The sequence below is a fragment of the Cygnus olor genome, chromosome 12, assembly GCF_009769625.2.
Source record: "Cygnus olor isolate bCygOlo1 chromosome 12, bCygOlo1.pri.v2, whole genome shotgun sequence".
NCBI classification, from domain to species: domain Eukaryota; kingdom Metazoa; phylum Chordata; class Aves; order Anseriformes; family Anatidae; genus Cygnus; species Cygnus olor.
In genome coordinates, this window is record NC_049180.1 from 5,543,019 (window position 1) to 5,560,372 (window position 17,354).

Below are 17,354 nucleotides of genomic sequence, written 5' to 3' on the forward strand. Positions count from 1 at the left end.
GTGCTTACCTAGGGCTGGTGCTGGAGCATGCTGCCATATCCATGCAAGTCCTCAGGCGAACAGAAGAAAAATGTTATGTATGGATGTTAATACGTTGTTAATGTTCCTTACAGCAACAGGGACCTTAGAATCAGGGCACGGTGAGCACCATTTGGCTGGGTTAAAATGATGCTTGTAAGTAACTTTAAATCAAGAAAAAATTCTTAGCAGTGATAAAAAACAGTTCTGTGGAGAAGGAAATGTCCTGTGCTGTCATGCACAGTTCTGGAAACCCAGCTAAACATCCCTGCAGTGTAGAGCTGCATCCCCACTAAATTCGGAGGGCATATTGCAGAGGAAAGTTCCCCTGTCATTGCCTCAGCTCTATGGTGTCTTTTCACGGGGAAATAGCAAAGGATTTGCTGCCTCTCATCCAGGGACTTGGCGTGTAGCGAGGAGCGTGGTTACTTGCTGCCTGTTCAACCAGGGCTGAGCTTGTGTTGGGAAGGGAAGGAGGGTGTGGGAAGCAGCCTTTTTCTGCTGCCTGGCTGCATTTTTCTGTGCCCGTCTTTGCTTGCCACTGGGTTATAATCATCTGCCCAGTTGCCTAGATTTCCAGAGGAAGGACAGAAAACGGAGCTGTAGCCGTCAGTATAGCTGGAACAAGTTTTGGTTTCCTTTTCTACATAGGCTCATTTCAAATAAGCAAATCACAGCCATCATCCCTCTGGAGTTAAACAAATTACACAAATCCCTTGCAGGAGTGAGGGACCCCAGGAGGAGCTGTGGTCAGGTCCGACAGCAGAATTAATTTATGCCCATCTCTGTCACAAAAAAGTAAATAGCATTTGAATTTGGTTGTCGTAAGCTCCTGAGGTTGATCAGTCAGACGTAAAGCAAAATTGGAGCCGGTTTCCAGTCTCTCTCACTGCCTCCCATCCTGCTGCTGTCAGAGTGATTCTCCTTTTTCTTATTTTGTTTTTCCCTCAGTATGGGATGTCCATCACAGGCCTAAATCTCCGAAATACTGATTTTGATCAGCTAAACCTCCTTTATTTTCAAATAAGTTCCAGTCGCTGTACACATTTGATTGGCGCTTTTCCCCAGCAACCTAATGCTCAGTTTGGAGTAATGGGAACACAAACCATTAATAAAAGATTAAAGAAAAAGCAAAACACCAGGATTTAAAATTCCAAACATATCTCTGTAGACTGTCTTTATAAAAGGCAGTTTCTTCGGCAGGCGTTGAAATGCAATTCTTCCTACGCATTAATAATAAGATCAGACATGAACTTTCAGATTGCTGTGCTGAGCAAAATGGATGTAGTTCTTTTAAGTCCATAAAAATAAAGAAAATCAGATTTTAAGAACCAAGATCACACTTGAGCACAGTTGGAAAACTACAGCATGTTACCAAAACTTCATTAAACTGTCATAGGCTTTTTCTGTACATTTCCTTTCACAGTCGTCTTGATTGCCAAGATATTTGTGTGTAAATACTCTTTTCTAGCCGGGTTCCCCCTCCTCGGATGCTATTTGTGACAACACAGCCATTCCCGTGGGGACTGCGAGGTGCCATGTCAGGAACAGCAGTGACCTTGCGAGCCTGCCGGAGGGCAGAGGTGGTCGGAATGGCCAAGGCAGGAAAAGTGGAAAAATATGTGGGGAAAAATGAGGGAACTCTAACAAGATGTGGATAAAGTACCGGTGCGTGAGGTTGTTTTTGTTCTTTAAGGTTCACCGGCTTGCACTGTGCAAAGCTTTGCTTTCTGGCATGAAAATCCCTGTTTTTGGCTTTGGAGCATATGTTGTGGGACATGCAGCGAAAGAGAGCTTTCCTCTACTAAGATGAGCAACATGAGGTAAACTTAGCCTGAGAAGTGTAACTCTGTCCCAGCTTCCAGAAAACGGAGCATTAAATCAGAGCCTTATAACCACTTAATGCTTCTCTAATGCTTAACACGTGGAAATGGTATTGAATCTTCACAACTGCCCAACGCTAGAAGTAAGTGCTAGAGTCCTCGCTTAAAATTGGTGAATGTGTGATAATGTGAACAGTAAGTGAACTCTCGTGGGGTGACTCATCGAATCACTGGCAGCAGTGGGGCAAAACCTAGAAATTCCTATCTTTATAGTCTCGTGCTTTTTCTCTGGATCAGATTTGCCTTTCAGGGAAAACACCATTTTCAGACTTGATCTGTTCAGTTGTGATACAGCCTCACTCCTACCAACATTGTTATGCTGTTTTAGAGACAGGTAAGCCTAGGGTTACCAGAGCATATTCATCTCTTAAATGTCCACAAGATCTTTTATGCGTAGAACTCATACAGATGCTTATGCAACAAATGTGTGAGCTGAATGGAGCTGAAATGGGCTCACCCTTCTGTATGCGGATGTCTGCAAATTGAGCATCATGTATGCAAAGCATCCCCTTTTGCAGGGTTTTGAGTCTCTCTCTCTCTTCTCACGCATGCCAGGTCTGCACTAACTCCTGATTTATATCACTTTAAGTGAGAGGAGAATCAAGGCCTTTGACTTGTAAGTCTCGCTGAAAACACATTTTTATGGTCAGGGTTATAATGGAAATGCTGACAAACTCAGACACTTAACTATAACTGCACGGAGTGTGACGCGATAATAAAGATATGTTTTACTGCCAAACTGTCTTGTGGAGACATTAGGGGAATGATGTTTTTCAGATTCTCTGTTGTAAATATGCATAGTTTGGCAAGGAAAAGGTGTTTGCCAGGTCAAAGTCGCTGCTCCGAAAAAGAATGCAATAACAAAATAATGTAAATAGTGAAGCACCCAGCATCTCTGATATAAGTTACCAGCTCTGAAGAGTGAACTGCCGAATTATTATTTCTTATGTTCGTGCGTCAAACATAGTATATCAGCACGCCATTAATTCAGTGTCAGCAGTATTGATTCTCTATGCATGTAACTCCCATTGAGATCATTAGTGGGTCTGTTTGTGAAAGGACTACAGGCACTCATGTCACTGAAACGTATGAAGTTCATGTTTGTGGGGGTTCTTTTACATGTGGAACTTCAACAGAAAGACCCTTCACTGTTCAAAAACCTATCTCTAGTCTTATGGTGAAAAGCTGCCATTTATTTCAGTCTGAAGCAGACAAATGAGGCTTTCATCCAGTCCTGGGTTTGAATGTAAGGGGAATAGGGCCAGTTTTACTCCTAAGCATCTTTTGTAAGTAGGCCCCTCTCTATTAGAGCTGAATGAATTACTATTTTTGAGGTTTTGTTTCTCTTTTCCGTAGTGCTAAAATAATGGTTTCTCCGGGTGAAGATTTTTGAAAATACTTTGTTTTGTCAACGCTGCAACCCCCACCCCAGACCTGAGACTGAGTCAACTGAGAGTTGAGCTTAGTGATGGGCAGAGTTTGTTTATTTTTTGTCTTTATTTTTTATTTTTTTCCAAATGCCCTTCACAATCTACTCCACTTTCTCACTTTCTGTTCCTCCCAAGAGCAAAGCAGAGGCTTATTTGCTGTAGTGACATTTCTGAAAATCTGCGTGGCAGCATCACTGTTGCCTATGGAGTAGTCATCATGTTCAATTTTGTTGATCCTGTATTTGTTAGCTGAAAAGCAAACCCATCTATTTATCTTCAAAGTCTGTTTTCCCAGGTTTCCGTTGCTTAAAGAGCTATACCCAGCTACAGCAGAGTCCCTGACTGCAAAAGCCGGCGATATTAATGTTTTGCTCGGCCATCCTAATGCTCAGTGTGATGTTTTGGAAGTGTTCTGTCTTGTCAGCCTGTTGTTTTTGCAGTCTGTGTTGATTTGGGTGTCAGCTATGTTTCCAATAAACTTCTGAACCCAGGTTACTTTCTAGTGGGGAAGAAAAGAGATGCTTTGTTTGCCATGCTATGAAAATTAAAGAGCAAGGACTTTCAAAAATAGGAGCCTACAGTTAGGATCCTTAGCCTGCGTTTAGATTTTGAAGGCAGTGGCCTCGTTTTCAAAAGGGCTGTGCATCCAGGAGATCCTGTTTGGAGCCAGTGGTTATACCTGTCAGAGTCCTGGCCTTGGACCATGGTTTTTAATGCTCCACTTGAGTGGGGTTTAATGTCTAATATCGAATTTACTTATTTGTAGCCACATGGTGTTGCGTGGGGGTTTGACGTAGTTGCTGGTACAGCAATATTGTGAGATCAATGACACAGAGGCAGTGCAGTGACTGTGACATGTAGCTGTGTCACGATACACACGTGGTTGCCATTGCTGGTCCGCCTTCTCCCCGTGGCAGTGCTGGGCCCCCCGTCACTGGGAGGGAGCACGTGGGCTGAAGCCAGCTCGAGCCTGTTGCCTTCTTCAAGGTTCACGTTGGTCACTCAGGTTAGAGACTCAGGTCTGAGCCACGTACGTTTACCGTGCTGCCCTGGCTGGCTCGGGAAGGTGATCCTCTCTCTTGATTATTTTAAGAAAGGCCATTTACACAAGTCAGTCCACTCAACTGATACAGCTGTTAGTCTAAAACAAAGGCCATCCTGTGATCCCATTTTGCTAAGTTCAGTTTTCTTCACGATATCATGGGCACGTCATCCCTGCCTGTCTTCTCTGACCGATTTCCTTGGCAGGAGGTCGGTGCTCAGCCACAGTACCCTGCTGGGACTCCTCAGGAGCAAAAACTGTAAGTGCTGGTGGCAGGCGCAGCTGGGATTGTATTTCCCTTCTGTGCGTGCTTGTGATTTTGGGGGAGGCTGAAAGGGAAGGAATAAAACTTTCTGGACTAAAGTTTTCCATATTGGGTTTCTATTCTGTAGAGAGCCTAGCTCATGAAGTTTAGAAGAAAATTCTCTCTTTTGTTTTCAGTTAGGAGCAAAACAAATACACTAAAGAAATAAAATAAGAGTTGCAATGAATTATTGTACTTCACTCTATTGAGCTTCATTTATGAAGACAATTTTGGCATACAGGATTTGGAGTAAAATTTCTCTGGCCACATTTTCAAGCAGAAGCAAGACAAGTAGTCTTTACAAATAAGTGGTTGGAACAAATTATTTCACTTTCAAGCCAACAGATCAATGGTAAAAGGAAAGAAGCTTATGATGCTTCCAAGTGAAGATTACATCCTTTTGTATATGGAAAATAAGGTATTAGCTAATTCAGTCTTTAAGACAGAGCCATGCAGTGCTCTGGGGCCGGGCCTGTGTACCACCAGAGGCTGCAACGTGTCATGGGCAAATTTGCAGAGCATCCCTGCGATCTAGCTCCTGTGACTTATTGGTGCAGCACTGTCTTAGAATAAAAGTGCAAAATGAAATGATGAAGAGCATAATGAGCATCTTCTGAATGTTTCCATGTCCTTTGTCTTTCTGCTATCAGCTGCAACCAAACTTCACGTGGCTATTTTTAGCATGGAGGTCACACATGTCCTCAGTGCTCTCTGGCAAGCCCACACAGCAAGCTTTGCCAACGGCTAAGCTGGATTTCCTAGAAGAAACAAGTCATGTAAAAGTTGGTAGCTGAGACGGGAAAGCAACTGCTGGGCTCCGACTGCTCCGTTTCTTGCCATAACCAGTAGGCAGTGCTCCTATGGCTAGTGGAAGCAAGAGGTTCACAAACAAACAGCAAATTATATCATATTCTGAAGAGTTTCTTAGGAATATACCAATTTAATGCTTTTTTTTGAGCAAACAGAAAAATCCTATGGCATATGCATCCACCATTTTGAGCATTAATCTTGAGGTCAGGATATGCCTGTTGGGTATTTTCCTCTTAATGAAGTAACTTGCTGCAGAGGTGCCATAATATTCTAGCAATCTACATGTTCTCTGGCCAAAGTACTTAAAGTTTTAGCTCCTTCTTGAATATGTTGGTTGGAAACATGCCGTTTTTAGAAGCTAGATATCTTTTATTGGATTTGATGGGAAATATAAATTGGGTTTGGAAAAGGGCTAACCGTTCAAGCCCTCGATTCTCCCTATTAAGATTTTCCTTGCAACTTGGCCTCTTTTAAACTCCCATCTCGTGCATACTCTTTTCTAATCTGATACCTCAGCGTACATATCTAAACATGATCAGTGACAGTTTTAGCTGCGGGGTGAGACTTTCTGTGACAAGGGCAGTGAGCTCTGATTTGAGACCATTCATTGCAAGTGACTTCAGCTGTCTCTTCAAGTGACATCCAGCTACTTGAGGAATGAGGGATGACGAAAGTTCTTTGGACAGAAAACTTTCACTGACAAGAAGGTGACAGGTCCTTGCACAGCTGGTCTCTGATATGCCTTGGAAGAGGCCTACATAGTTACTAATTTAAGTTTAGCGGTGGCTGCAAGCATGGAGCAGACAAGTTCTTGTAGATTTGTAACTCATCTGCAGGAATGACAGGAGTTGGAGCTACACTTACGGTGCTTGCATTGTTGTATAACATTTCCAATAGCCCATGTTTATTTAAAGAACTAAGTAAACTGAACTGCAAGCTATTCTCATTCTCATTAATGCTTCTTAATATGTAGCTGAACATGGTGTATTCTCTTAATTTGTTCATTTATTTAAAGTGGATACTGACCTTTTTTTAATGGTCTGTCAAGTTGTAGTAATGGTATCCTCAGTCTTCAGGCTGTCTATTCTGTCTTATTTTTTTTCCTGTCCTAATTTTCCCCAATGTCTCCTATCAGTTTTTCAGCTCTAGAGGTGTTAGCAAGAATGAGAACTCTACTGCGTGGGATGTGGGTGGCTGCTGTTTTAAAGGGACATCTTGCCTCACTCAGAACAAGTGTGTGCAACTCCTAAATCACCGTGCGATGTGCCCACCATTGCTCCTGTTGGCAAAAAAAAATCGAGAGATCCTTGTAAACTAGGAGGAGGGTGGTGTGGCCTGAACGTGCACAGGTGAGCTCTTTCCACAGCACTTGGCTAAGTGCCTGCCATTGATTGGGAGCTGTGGCTTTGTCATTTGTGTTTGCTGGCATCCAGTTAGCAACACGGGAGTGTTGATCCCAGCTCTGCCACCAGCCACTTTTTGGCCTCTGTCATATAGTATGTCATGTAAGTAACTGCTGATTGCTTTTGTGTCTGTGTATATGCAGTAAAGGTTTAAATGTTGAAAGTTTCCACTGTGAGGAATCCTCACCTGAGAAGGAAGTGTTTACTCTTCAAATGTCAGGTAGCTCTTGGAATAAAACATGATGGAAACCTAAAAAATAATAATAAAAATTGTGGCCCTTGAGGTCCAGACATAAGGTGACTTATTGCTGGCATTTGAATAACAATGCTGTTGTGGGAGATCTGATGGCAGAGGCTCCTCCCTTCCTGCCATCACTCAGGACTCCTCTTCCCACTGCCTTTTCTGCTGGCTTTTTGCGTGGTTGGGCTGTGTCCCCAGCAGTGACTTTATATTATTTTTGAAGTATCTCATTTCACAGCTGTGATTTAGAGCATGGCCACAGAAATGGTCGAAGAGGCCCAGCTGCTAGGACGGTCACCTCCAGTGTGTGTGGTGCAGAGGGGTGAGCCTGCCAAGCGCATCAGCCCAGCTGCTGACAGGAGAGCAATGCTCAAGCCCTGTTGGGATGGACTATTAAAGGCAAGATAGGCGAAGTGAGACTAATTGTTGCAAAGGGAGTAATGGAGACCGTGGCAACCCCAGCGCTGGGTGGCCTTAAGCTGGGCTCCAGGGAAAGCGTGGCCATTTACACCCCTCGAAAATTTGTCCTCTTCTGTGCATGGCAATGTTATGTCATACCATCAATGGAGTTTCAGCTCTCCTGTAATGTCCTTACTTCTTGTATCTGAGACATTGCCTGGTTTACATTTAAGATTACAGAAATGCAATCTGTTTCTCAGCAGTTGTGTTTCAGCCTACAGCTGGTGTAAGTCAGCAGAGCTCAATTGCCCGCACAGGAGTCATAGCATTTGCAGCCGCTGAGGGTTGGCTCTCAGCAAATAAACACCAGTGTATTATTGCACAGATTTGACCTCGTTTGTTTTTTTCCATCTCCTTGACACATCGTTGTGCAAATTGTCACTGAAACAAGGGAGTAGGAGAGGAGATGATTAAATATTACATAAGGATAATAAGGTGTGAGTAAAAATATTTCTGTGGCTTAACATGTATGTGTTTTTTGGAAATTTCTTTGCTAGCTGGAAAATGTGAGCTCTGTGTAATGCCAAATAAACAGTTTGCTGTAGATATTCAAAAGGACCAAGTGCACCTCTTACAGATGCTTTGTTGACAGGTAAAAAATGACATATCTATTATTCATGTCGAGCAGGCTGACAGGAGGAATGTTGCCCTAACTTTCGCTTGGTAAGAGAGGAAAGTGGAAAGCACTGTAGCTTGTAACGGCAATCCTGTTTGTTTACAGGATCCTTGTCTTTTCTGTAGGCTGATTTGTAATATGTCTGAGCTGAAGCTTGGTAGGCCTTGGCACTACAGTGACAAAACTTCCTTTGATTTCAGCAGGACTGTAATTTGGCTTCGGGTATGCATGTTTATGACTAAGGTCACAGAAACCTGGTGCAGACAATGGTTTTTGTTTGATTTTTTTTTTTTTTTTGGAAGTCACTATCTGTAAAGGAGTGATGCTTGGCTCTCTGACAGCAAACCTTTGATTTTTAATGACTCATCTGCATGAGCTGATAAAACATTTAATGTTGTGAGGCCCTTTCCTGGAGGGTTGGCTTAACAGACTGTTGCATCAGAGATGTGTATGTACAAAAAAACAACGTTTGCAAGTGACTGAGGCTTTTCTTGGTGTAGCTGGTATGCTTTTTTTTTTTTTTTAATTTCATGAGAACTATGTGTACATACAGAATAACAGTATATTGTAAGGTGACTGCTTCATTGATGGTTACGCATTGCTGACTGTTGAAGTGTGATGTAAGTTTTGTGGAAGAAAGGAAACATGCTTGCTACCTGTAACGTGAAAGCTGTGGCAGACAGCACATCTCCAGCTTACCTAGAAAGCTGACCAAATCAAGGGGCTCAGCCCTTCAGTCATTAAGATCAACGTGGTTTTGTTTTTTTTCCAGTTGCTCTTCTCTCGCTTTCAAATGTATGTCCCAGGCCTTCTCTGCTTTTGTATCTGCCCTGCATTTCTAGGATTTTAGTGCGATGTGAGTAATGCAGAATTGCTTGTCAATGAAAATTGTTCAATTCAGCCTTGTGGTGTAGAGGAGGACAATGTGGAAAACAACCCTAGAAAGCACTGATAATAGGGATGTTGTTATCAGCACCAAGATGCCACATCTACTGTCAGAACTGGGTATCACATGTAAGTTCACCGTGAGTAAATGTGGAGGTGTCTGTGCTCTGTTCCCAGTCAGGTGATACTTGTCCTCTGAAATCTTGGGACTCTGGTGGAGGGAGCCAGGTGGAGGTGTGCCTAAAAGTGGGTGCTCATCACAGAGATGATGAAGCTGCATGTGTCTCAGGGATCAGAATCTGTCCTTGGACTTAATGCTGACTAAGTACATTTGAAAATAAAATAAAATGAAACAACTTAGTGCAACTAATGAACTTTGCGTTAACTTCTCTTCTGCCGTTTGCTCCCAAGCACTGCCCTGAAGCAGTGGCAACACCTCTGTGCGGTGCTGCACGGCGAGGCGCTGACTTCGTGCTGGCTTTGTGGCACGTTGCGTGCCCTCACCACAGAGGCCAGGAGCCTCTTGCACGACGCCTCCCCAGCTGCCCTTGCCATGCTTCTCATACCTCGTAAAAGCAGGTGTGTTCTGCACCCACAGCATTCCTGTGTCTCTTCAGGGGATAAAGGCAGATGCAGAGCCAAAGGGAAATATCCCTATAAAATGCTCGTTATATTTATTGCACTCTTTCTCAGGATGGACTCGTCAGGGCCTCAGGCAGGTTGTGTGTTGCAGTTGGGTTCACTGTTCTCATTTGGATTCCCATAGGCTCCGAGGACAGACCTAAGAGGCAAGGTCAGGAACAGGGAGCCATTTGGTTGGTTCGGACCATCTGATATTTTCACATTGTACATCCACAAAGGCTGACCCAAGGCTTCCAGTGGGCTGGCTGCCCTGTAACAGCGAGACAAGGGTTGCTTCGGCATCGCACAAAGAAGTGAGCATGGAGAAGTGTAGTTAGTATTGCCCAGGTCTACAACACTTGGCAGAGCAGCGTGGCTCTGCAAGGACTCTTGTGCAGGACAAGGGGAGCAGCATAACTTAGCCCATGTGGCAGGACCCTTAGGAAGGGATTGCATCTTGTTCAGACCTGGTATTGTGTCTGGCAATGGCTAAAAGTCACAGGTTGACCCAACATATTTCATCACTGCCTGACTTCTGTTGTGTGGAAGTAGAAATGCCTAAGGCCTCGTATTTACCTGCTTCTGGTTTCTCAAGAACCTAAGCATAGATTTATCTGTATAAGAAAATTAATTTTGTTCAAGAGAGAATTTGAAACAGAATGCAGAAATGATTCTGGAACAGGGCAAGTAAAATAGTTACTTAAATCATCTCCATGTCCTCTGATAAACAGATCAGGAAGCTGGACAAATTACTGAATAACGTGTCCAGCGGTGTTCGCAGTGTTGTTTTCACCTGAGCCTGAGGAATGTGAGGCCGAATTTCAGCTGACTATATTGCATTCCTCTCTAGAGCCAGAAATAGGATTTTAGCTGTTAGAAATTGATTAATGAAGGTATTGTTATTTAGACCAGACCCTCAGGCTTAAATTTTAGCATAAATGACCAAACCAGGCCGTTTGTTAGATGGCACAGCTTTAAAAACCATTTGTCTAGTTCAGAAGCAGAAAATATAATGACTTTTCATTGTTTCAGGTCTTTTATAGTCTACCTTGCTGCCCAAAATGACCATGCCCAATTCCCTTTTTTTTTTTTTTTCCCCACACTGAACCTGTGTGGCATTGTATTAACATGGCACATGAAGATCCCGAGGTGAAAATAAATCTAGAAAGATAAATATCAAACTTTGAGATGCTGTTCCGTGTAACTGAATGTTTATCTGAACTTCACGCACAACATCCAGTTAGATAATTTGCCCACAAGGCAAGTTTGTTTTGTTTTTCACAATGTTCTGCTACTTGAGATTATTTATTCACCACAGCAGAGCAATGGACTAGCCTGATTTGTTAAGCAAGCACTGTGAGGATAGATAATGCTGGATTATCTTTCGTGGAAAACTGGAGTGAGAAGCAATGAACTATCACCCAGTGCGTCATGTTCCAGGACGGGCTAGAAAAACTGGTACGGGTGCAACTGTGGAGGTAAGAGGAGAGTCCTCTCCTGTGGAAGTGTCTTTTCCTGCTGATCCCTTCTGTTTGGCCTGTAATAACCTTACACCAATATTGGGAAAAAAAATATATATATCTTTTTATAAAGAAAGAAAAAAGAATTGAGAAGAAATCAATATGTCAGTAGTTAACTGCTTGAATGTATGTTTAATTAGCCAAATTAAAATGAGGTATTTGTTCCACCAATAAGCACAAAAACCTTATTTTAGGCTTAACTCAAGTTTTATAGTTAGTGCTGTCTTAGACATTCCTTTGCATTTAAGAATCATTCTTGCATTAATGTGTTTGACAGGGGAAGTCGAGCTAATGTGCTGCATTAATTGTAGAGCATCTTGCAAGGCGTTGTCACAGGAGTTCTGTTCCTTTAAACCTTTGTGTATGTGAAGTTAAACTGCTCACTAAAAATTTAGCAAACAAACTGCAGCCAAAAAAAACATCTGCTTTGGACATGACTTACTTTATTTTCTAGCAGGAGGGCTCCATATATCAGTGCCTTGCCTTGTCTAATTTCATTAATATGATCTTGTGTCCATCCTGTGGCAGTTTAATAGACATTATTTGTGGCCTCCATCAAATAAAGCATTGACCATAAATCCAACTTCACGTAAATGAAGATATAAATGTCAATCTGCATTACTGTATAATATTTATTATTTTAATTAAATGAAACTGATTGTGACATTTATTAGATCACAAGTTCCTTGTTAATGGCAATGGATAGCAAAAAAATGTTTATTTTAGAATAGAAAAAAAATCTGCTTGTTTTAAGTAATTTTTCTCTTAATATTATTGCTTTAGGTTAGCAGATTTTGGGATCTCTGAGGAACATAATGTCTGTGCGTCTTTCTGGGACACAGTCTAGTTAGTGATGCCAAATATGACACGCACAGCAGAAATATCAAGCAACAAATGTATTAGGAAGGTGAACACACTGTTTTTGTTAGTCACTTCATAATACAAGTATTTACATTTAACTGAACCAATTTTTTTCTACTTCAGATTGGATAACTCCTGCTATTTAAAGTCAGATATTCTATGTTTATGATAGTAGTATTTAAACTTTTTTCAACATAAGGATAATACAGACTAACTTAAACGATGTCATTTCCAAAGTATTGTGAAAAATACAGAAAATCTGTAATTTTAAAACTCTGAAGTCCAATCCTGTGTAATTTAGTCCCAAAGATAGAAATCCATTACAAATTACAGAGTGTTCGTATTTATTCTTCTTTGGTTGTTTTGTTGTGCTTTTAATGTACAAAAAGCATAATACATAGTATTTGCACTGGGTATAGGAAAGGAATTTGATAAAATTCGAGGGTCTTGATGCTGGCAAAATTCCTTTATCTGGCAAATCTCATATGTCAGTAAGAAGTGTAAGAATGAGGGCTTGATATCTGTTACGTTTCTTTGCTTGCAGAGAGTCAGATTTTATCAAAACTGAATTTACAACAGCCTATTTAGTGGAAGAACAGCCTTTCTATGTCAAAGATAGGTCATCAGCTTCTTACCAAATAGGCTGTGTTCAAAAAAGAATCCAGATGATGAAGATGTTAAATTTTATTTGGGAAACAAAATAACTGAGTTATAGCCTTATCATTTTCTATCAGAAAATATTGATCCTGATCCCGTTAGTGATGCAGTCAGTGGCAAAACTTCAGCTAACTTATTTGGAAGTGTGGAAGCTTCAGAAACCAAGATTTAAAAAAAAATCCTCTTTTATGTGCATTTCATTTACATCTATGTTTTTCACAATTATTCCTTGAAAATGAATGGAAATATTCACACTGTCTTTAAAAGAAAACTTACTTGGATCTTTAAACATCTGAGACACTATTTTCAGGGTAATTTCACAATGTTTTCTGGAGATCCTGGGTATCTTTCACAATGAGGCTAAAGTAATTTTAAGCAGGAAAACACAACATTGTCTAAATTTCAGATCACTTTTAAGTAAAAATGTTTTTGGCATGTTTGTAACACCTCTGGACATGAGGTCCCTGTCTGTATCAAACACTATTGCTCGGCTCTAACTTAATTCCATTAAAGAGGAGAAAATTCTGGTCCTGGAGATTATCCTTTTGGTCAGTATTAACCAGGTTTGTTCATAATAGTCTTTAAGTAATTACTAGGTGTTCTCTATTCCAGCTAAATGTCCAGTGTTATATGTCATGACATAGAACAAAAAGATTTAGGAAAAGCAAAGCTGAGAAAAACTGGTACAAAGCTGAGACTATAATCAGAGTAAAAGACAACATTTACAGTTTCAGGTGTTGCTCTCTTGCATTTATTTTTTTTTTCTTCAGTGAAATCATTTAGGAAAAGGAAAAACTTTTCCAAAATCTAAAACCAAATGAAGTGGAGCCAAGAATACTTCTGAAATTGAGTTGTACTTTTAAATTAGGAGTTTTATGCCGGTATATTTTTTTCAGCAAGTGCTTAAATTTTTTTTTCACAAGTTGGTTTGCAGTCATGTAGATACATAACTATGTAACACTCGTGTATTCCTCTTGAATTTACTGTGATGCATTTTTTTCCTAGATTTCCTCCGTGCTTATAAAAATGATCTGTGCTTGTATAGATTTATAGTATTTTCTTTAAGCCTTTCTAGTAGCTAAAATGGATAGATCTTGGACCCATGTTAAAAATTCCTCTGTGTTGCACTGAGGAGGTGAAAGCATTCTTCTTTCTTTTCACAGTTGTAAAGAAATTGAGAATTAGCATTGTCAAGATAACCACCTACTGTGCTCCGCTTATTGCTTTTTTCAAACTTGGTTTTACATTCTCTGTAGCTCAGAAGACTGAGAGAGATTTGTACATACAGATGCTGTGTGAGAAATCATTTCATCTCCAAATGCTGGTCCTGACGATGAACTTTGATGTTCAGCACCTGCTGCAATGCCTCACCTGAATATTGCAACACCGTAACCTGGTCCTTTGCTCCAAAGCCTTGCTGGCTGCCAGGCCAAGGTCACTGCTCGTGTGCTGGCACATCAGATGCTTTTTAACGTAGTTGTTCGGTCCTGTTGTAATCCTGTAATGCAGTCAAACCAAATTCACCTCCAGAGACGTACTTTTGATACTCAGTCATGTTTGTTAGACAAGATCTTTTTTTTTTTGTCATCATGTACAACACTAAATTGTTAAATGTTCTCACAAGCTGTCTTTGATTACGTTTCTGTTCTTTTCGTGTGTCAATACTGCAGTGATTTCCTGAAACTATCCTAACCATCTTTAGTTTCAAGTCCATTTCAGTGTCAACTTAGGTTGTGTAGCTTTCTGCTACCAAAATGATTTTGAAGGATTCTGTAAACACTTTGCACTTTATTCCAGAAATTGAGAGGGGTCCATTCCGTAAGTCTTATCAGTCTTCAGTCATTCTAGTTTCTTGATTCCTTGTTCTAACATGATTTTCATTTCCTTCTGTGTTTCTTCTTCCCCTGGGAAATTAATCTGAGTTCTGACATGTGTTCCCCATCTTCTTTGTTGAATCTGTGAGGCAAAGAATTGATGTTGTTCTTAGTAGGGGCTATGCCTTCTGTCAATAAACTACACTTTCTGCTGCTTAAAGGCATTGTCTTTTCTACTATTGGTTCTTGTTTGTGTACCTAAAAATAACCAAATCCTGCCTTCAAATAAAAACAAACAAACCCTTCAAATAAAAGATTTTTTTTTTCTTGTGCTCTCTTCAGTCTTCTCTGGATGTCCCACTTCCCTGCTGTAGCCTGATCCATCCCACCTCCTTCCAAATGCTGATTGAGCCTCTGATTACACTTGCATCTTTTCTTCTGTGCAAAGCGTGAAGGAATCTGGTCTTCTAGGTTCATTTTCTGAAGTGTCACTGGTTTCTTCAGTTACTTTGGGCAAGTCACTTAATCTCACTGTGGTGCAGTTTATCCACTATAAAGTAAGTCTAATAATCCTTGCCCGCTTTGCTGAGCCCCGAATCTTGTTTGCCTTCTTTACATGTGCAGTCCTGAGGGTATTATAAAGCTTCAATTATTAATGTTTGGAAAGTGCTTTGAGATCTTTGGATGGAAATCCCTGTATAATCATATTTAGCACTTAGCAATTCACAGCACAGTATAGACGCTACGTAATCCTCAGGATACTCCTGTGAGACAGAATTACCTGTCAATACAATTATTATCCTCACTTTACTGGATAGGGAGGCAGAAGGATTAGGACCTAATCCTGCTTCTCTTCAAATATATGGGAGTTCTTCTCTTGACTTCAGCAGGAGCTGGAAGAAGTCTTCTCTGATGCGTCAAGTTTTGGGCTGCCTGGGATTCCAACCCACACTCAACCTCACGTACCCTCCTTCCTCTCCATAGTTTAGTATTTCCTAGTCGTGTTACCTAGACTTTTTTACGCGATTCATTTTTGATCTTCCTCTTTACAGTTCTGTTCTAGTTACCTTTTATGTTCTTTTCTCTTTTATATTTCCTGTACCTTTTGAAGTCCCAGTGGCTTTACTTTCTGATGCCGCATGTAACCCTGGGAAATATATCATCCATGGAATTTTCCACATCACCTTTTCAATTCTTTTCCTTCAGTGATTTATCCAGTTCAGTTCTTTCCCTCTTCTTAACATCTTTATTTTTCTGCTGGATATGTTACTGCAAACTGCTGTCTTTGGAACACAGCTTCTATAGTTTACCTTATCAAATTCCTGCTCAAGAGATATCTTAGAATAGTTTTCTTGTGAATGTTGTATGAAGTGCCTTACCGTGGTTATAATAATTCCAATACTGTGATTATGCTATGACGCCCTTTATTTCTCCCAGTTATTTTAGTCTGTTCCAATATTAGACAAAGTAGACCAGCCGCACGCTGTGGACACTCAGGATCCACAGTCTTCCCCTTAAAATGCTAACCAAAGCAGTGCTATAAAAAGACTGCAGGAACAAGTCTTTAAAATCTGAATAAAAATTATTTTAAGAAGGGCCTTATGTGAAGGAGAATTTGGATGACAGACCACTGTAAGTTCATTCTTCACAGAAATAACTTGAGTACTAAAACTTGTTTGTCAAAGAAAAAAAATCAGTCTTGCTGAGTTGTTGTATAATGCAAAGATGTAACAAGAAATTCCCCCTTAATATGAGATGCTGACTACACTCTTTCAGGAGCAGGAAAATGAATAAAATCTGTGTAAAAATAATGAAACCAAGCAATTACCTTTTTGTCACACCAACTGCGCTTCTCTGCATGTTGGCCCGCTTTGTTCACGGGACCATTTTGGAGTACACCATTGATCAAAGTAAATAAAGTTACCATCCGTACCCAACCATGTCTGAAGACACAGGCACTTTTGAGTAAAGAGAACATCGGTGGAGCCCTTGGAAGAGCATTCATGGCTGGGGCTGGGCCATAGCTGCTTTTGGCCATTCGCCTTTCTTCAGTTGAGCTTTGGAAGACCTTCCACATCCCCTCTGAGCAGTGCTGCGAAAGGCATTTGGACAGAAGCCAGGATATATTCATTGCCATGGGCTCTTAGTGGCCAGTATAATACCTCTGGGAAAGGCAATGTTAAGCTAATTAAAAGCTAGCATTAATAGCACCATATTTCTAGCAGTTTCTTTGCTTGAAACAGCTATTATTGAGCATTAGAAGTAAAATCAGCTCTATAAAAAGTAAACAGTTTTGTAGTAATGTGACTATGACCTATAAAGTGACAATCTGACATTAATTTTTAAGGATCATATATTCACATATGCTGGCATTGTAGAGCAAGTAACACGACTGGAAGGAGGCCTATGCATTTGGAGAATGCATTTACAGTTTAACATGCTGTTACAAATGTAAGGAGGCTCCCTCTCTCTCCCTCTAATTTTTTTCACCAGCTTGACAGTTTTTCAAACATATTCACTGTCAGCCCTAACAACCTGTCAACAACTGCCATTATGTGAAAATTGCAAAGACTTGCTTGAGCACTGTGAAAACTGACAGACATGCCACAAGGATAAGTTCCTCAGAAACAGAGGGCTAAAACTTTTGAAAGGTGCTCCAGCCCTTCCAAGGCAAAATGAACAGTCAGATATCAGGGAAAAAAACCCATACACTTGTCACATCTGATATCTATTTCTTTTCCCCTCAAATTGAGGTGTATGTGAAAGAATAAAACATAGATTAGGACAAAC